Source organism: Sinocyclocheilus grahami, unplaced genomic scaffold (assembly GCF_001515645.1).
Source record: "Sinocyclocheilus grahami isolate Dianchi unplaced genomic scaffold, SAMN03320097.WGS_v1.1 scaffold5375.1, whole genome shotgun sequence".
NCBI lineage: Eukaryota > Metazoa > Chordata > Actinopteri > Cypriniformes > Cyprinidae > Sinocyclocheilus > Sinocyclocheilus grahami.
In genome coordinates, this window is record NW_015510080.1 from 5,809 (window position 1) to 11,275 (window position 5,467).

Sequence of the window (5,467 nt, forward strand, 5' to 3'; positions counted from 1 at the left end):
TTGGCCGAATACCTCAAGCGTGTGACGGAAATGTTAGGCCCCTTAACATATTGTGATGCCCTGTCTGGTCGGAGCAATGAGACAAAAACCCATTATAAACGAGGCATTTGTTGCATCCAGTGGGGACATAATTATGGATTATAATGACTTATACTGTCTTTTTACGTGTTGCATTGCATCACGCCACATAAACATAAAATCATGTCTGCATTTGTGATCGGAGAAATGACAAACAACAAGTGCTACTCTACACTGCTCAAAACTCGCGTTTGAATCGTCAGTGGCAAATTCTTTAAATATAAAAGCTTTCACAACGAAACACAGCGTCACACACGGCGGGCTTGAGTGAGCAGAGGCCGGGGTCTAGAGTGAACGGAGGCCGGCTTGAGTGAGCGGCGGCTGGGCTTTTGGCAACCACATGTGACGACCCCGGGCTGGACTCCGCTTCGTCCACGGTGAAAGCCGATCCGGCAATCCACAGCGCGAAGTTGATGCATTTCCTCAGCGACCAGCACGGATCAGGCAGCGGCAACAACAATACTACAGCGAGAATAAAAGTTACGCCCTCTTTCTTTGCGTGAACATTTGGGCGGCGTTATGCAAATCTCCCCACATCGTGAGGTAGACATGTGGGGGCGTGTTAGAACGAGCCGTTTTAGGTAGGTGTGGCTGACTCTTAACTTTTATAAAGAATATCTCTTTGGATTTGAGACTTTAGTCTTTGCAACTTTACAGATCTTCTTTATGTACTAAGAGCTTGTAACCCTCCAAAGAGAAAGGAAAAATTTAAATCGCATCATATGAACCCTTAAATTTTTTTTTATAATATTTCACAAATATTACTATTTTACTGTATTTGTTTTATCAAATAAATGTAGCCTTTGTGAGCATTAGAGACTCAAAAACATCTTACTATTCAACAAAGAGCATTAACAGATTATGAACAACATATTGACTTGCCTTTCAAACCTCTGCACCTCTACACAGCTTACCTGCAATTAGAGATGGCTGAAACCCTGATCCAGTCTGATTTTTATTCAGTTTCTCTACTGACTGGTTGCAGCATTTTTGTTCATGTCAGGCTGTCAGTTAATTCTGATCACTGGAAGTGAAAGGCACAAAGGAGGGACAACTCTATCAATCCGCTCACTCATTCATCAAACCAAACACAAAATTTAGAAATCTCATGGTGTCAACTAGAAAAAGTTTGAAAACACTGACCTCATAATTTCTTCAGCAGTACACAAGAGGGGTCTTGGCATCTTAACTTTGGGGTTACAAAGGTCATCATGGTTTTAGTGATATTAAAACAAAAAGTTATTTTCTTCAGCTGCAGAATAATTTCATAAGTTATTCCCCAACACTGAATTGAAAATATGTTGTTCCATCTTAAGGCTTTGTCCAAGGCCCTGAAAATAATTTTACCATGACTGCTCTATTTTTGAGGAAGACACTACAGGTCCAGATATTTCATGTATCTCTACTCTAGTTTCACACGTATGATTCGTGTTTTCATAGTACAATGAACTCTCATGTCAAAAAATGAAAGAAAATGTTTTCTCATCATGCGAGATACTAGATATATAGTATTTAACAATCAACCAGGAATTCTAACAACTATGAACTTTTAATAGGCCAAATAACACACTAAAACATTGTAAATTGCTTCAATCAAAATATGGCCTATACTCCAAAATAAAAGGTCTGTTTATATAGTGATTTACCAAAATATAAATGGCTACAAATACTGAAATCAGAATATCTCTCAGTTATGTTTACTAGCTCATTCTTCTCTTCTGGTAATAAACCAGCTGGACTAGTGTTTACTTCACTAACAAGATAACAGACACAAAACAGCTTATTGTTTCACACAGTAAACTGTGTTGAGGTTGCATTGACAGCTTGCATGAAAATGAAATGTAAAAGGTTTCAAATATTACTGACCTTGTGTAATACTAAAAGTAAAGACAAGAAAACCACTTTGTTTCAGAGTTTTATCAGTTGTTACTGGACTCTGAAACAGCCCAGTGTTTTGTTGGCCATCACTGTTAAAGGCCTTCCCAGAGAATAATAAATGAGATTGGTCTAGTGTAGATGTACCATAATACTTGATTTTTCCTGATAAAGTACCTGTTAGTTTCTAACAATTCAAGTAAGTCAATTCCAGTACTGATAATGTTACTTGTTAAAACCCTTAAGAAGGCTCATAATACTGTAAGAAAAAAAAAGATCAAAACATCTTAGAAAATAAGTATTTGAGGTCAGTGTGGTATGATGGCTGATGTGGTTGAGTGCTCGATGTTGCCTTGTCCTGATCTCCATTTCATCATCCTGTTTGGAAGTTAAAAATCATAAGTATTATGATTAACCATATGACCACATAACTAACACACGTATCCAGTTATCTTACTGTATCAGCTGTCTCGTCCTCTTCTTCTTCAGTATGCTCACTGTGTTCGCCTGTCTGGTACTCAGACTCCTCTGTGTGTGTGAGAATGTAAAAAAACACACAAAGATGAGAGAACGGCATGGAGAAAGGACATGAGTGAAGATCATCCATTTCTCACCATCCACCACAGCCTGCTTCACTGGCTCTATTCTGGACACTATTTCAGCCAGATCAGTGAAAGACGTATTGGGACAGGTTACCTAAATGACAGATAATCAGGGAATTAGTTTGTGAGGAAACAGCCTAATGCTGCAATAAGCAACGCTTATATGAACTCCCTTACATTAGTGCTCCTGGATTTGTGGAATTCCCCTTGATGTTGGTCTTTGAGCATTGTCTCCCTCACTCCGCTCCGGCACCACACGTCAAACACGGTCTTCCCATGCTGGTAGCCAACATCCTGCAATAACAGAAAAAAAGTAATTGCTAGTCTATATATAATACATTATTATTATGTAATTATATTATTTGTAGAAATAGACAAATGTTTTGGGATTTGTAATTGAAATGGTTATTCATTTGTAATTGAATAACGCTTATAAATCCCATATCAAATCACCACCATATATCTTCTGACCTTTATTTTCTCTGTAAGAGGGCTCAAGCGTTTCCAGAGCAGCCACCATCCAGATACAGAGTCTCCATAATTAGTCAAATCGGTCTCATCCTGACTGCCAACATCAACGGCAATCACCAACTTGGCACCCATTGAGCGAGCTGTGTCAGCTTTACAGAAATGTAATGTTTAAAATACCATGACAGCTAACATTTCACAATGAGCAGTTTAGAGCTGGGCAACAGGACATTCTACATTTGGCGACAATATAAAGGATTATTAACCGATTAAATTTACTATACAGTATATTGCTTTAGGTGAGTATATGTAAGCAGGTCAAACTTATAAATGTAATACCTATAATAATTCTAATTTTGCAGCCTAAGAGTACAATAGGACACTTAACCAGGTAGGTTATTGATGTAGCCTCCATCCATGAGCAAGTGTCCATCTTTAGGGTCACAAAAGAGGAAGATACCCAGAGAGAGACATACTGGCACGCACGTATCTCCACAGAGAGCGTACATGTTAAGATCTGTCACAAAAGATGAAGATGACAAGTTTTAGAGAAAGTAGTAACTATCAGTGTGCACTCTCATGGAGGAGGCAGTGATGTCTGTGGTGATGTTGAAATATGGGATCCAAAGGTCCTACAATAAAAATAGACATATGCTCAAGATTTCGACTTACATAAGAATATGATGTTTAAAATAGTTTGTATTGTGTCAAGTGTTTAACAATTGAACCTCAATTTGTTTGTCCTGGAAGATTCCACTAATGCTGGAGTTAAATGATGCTCCAGTAAACATGGATGTCACTGGGTAGGTCAAGTCTGTGATCTTCTTAAATATGGATCCAAAATCCTGTCGTGCACAAAAAAAAAAAAAAAAAAAAAACGCTTCATGGTTCTACATGTACTGTATGAATGTTAGTGTTCATTGCATAAAGGTCTCACCATGGCCCACTGGTGTGCCCTAACAGTCATACGACTGACACTTCACTCTTCAGCATAGAGTGCTCCTATCAAGGAACCGATGGAAGTGCCACCAATCAGATCCACAGGGATCCCCGCATCACTCAATGCCCACCTGAGAGCAGCCTCTGCGGGTATAGTGTTTTCATATTCACACATTGGCTTAGAGTACTTGTGCAATATTAGTATCTTTTTATAAAGCACTTTAAAGGTAACGTGGATAATTTTCATTAAACAATAAATTTCATCACTGTTTAATGTGTAAAAAACTAAAAGTCAGTCATTTGTTGGTTGACTTTCTGAATGTGTAAACACTGGTCCTGTGATGATTTGAAAACATTGCTTGAGTGACGTGTTAACTTCTGGATCAACCTATGGCATGAATTTAGGGCGGGGCTAGTGTTTGACTGACAAGAGGCAGAGCAAACAGGGCGGTGGGTGATTTTGGGAAACCTATGATTCCATTTCATGCTGCTAGTCACAAAAATTACACACTTCACCTTCAAACATACCTCATACGTAAGTCTGTACGAAAGATTTAAAGTCTAGATGACAAGGATACCCCAACAGAAAAATTGTCACCACTGCGTGAAATAGATTAGGCATTTAATGCCCCATTATATAATCATGTTTTGTCCCACCTTTAACAAGTCGCTGATTACGACTGATAGCAGGCAGGGACAGAGTAGACAAAAAGTCACTATCATCGAAAGAAACCACAGATATGCTGAGAATGTGAACCCCAAAACAACACAGAGTTAGAAATTACTAAAATTAGGATTAGTTGATAGGCACAAAATTACAAAACCTAAGTGGATTCAAACTTCTAATAAATGCAAAGGATAAATAGTTCGAGACAACTAAACTACAGATGATGGAAGAAGTCAACGTTCTACTAATATCAACGTGCTTTTACTAGATTATGTATGTGAGAAATGTTGATGGCAGCAGGCCACATGGATTAAGGTGGAACAGAATAACTGGTGATGAAGACAAATTTGTACCTGGCCCCACCTCCTCCCAGCACCAGAGCGATAGCGTTGCCTGTCAGGATCCAAGCCAGACGCGAGAAGTCAGAATGTCGGTCGGGAGGCTTCTCAAATACCCACTGATACATCTCTCTCTGACAGGAGAAGAGGACAGTGGGAGTTTGCACGGATAAGAGATGATAATGAGTAGATCAGATCACACAGAAAAAGTAGAAGAATGTTCAGTTAATAAAAGTGGAAGGGGTCCAGCTGCATTACAGAAACTTCTTAATTCCTGATTTAAGATTGGAAAAGTTCTGTTTCTTCAGTGAAATGGCCATGGTTACTAAACAGATATGATAAGATTCAGAGTTAGAATGTTTCTGGAATACAGTCCAAGTGTTGTCCAACTCAAGAACAAAAAAGCATCATAAATGAGTCACAATAGCTTATAAAACTCATACACTAGTTGTCTGAAGCTATTCGATAGCTTTGCTTGAACTGTGTGAAATGTCTTGTTT

At 38.7% G+C, this 5,467-nt stretch overlaps 1 pseudogene; it reads right to left on the reverse strand.

The window, feature by feature from the left end:
• Positions 1-2,237: 2,237 nt before the first annotated feature.
• LOC107577191 (patatin-like phospholipase domain-containing protein 7) overlaps positions 2,238-5,467 on the reverse strand; it is a 4,853-nt pseudogene continuing 1,623 nt past the window's right edge.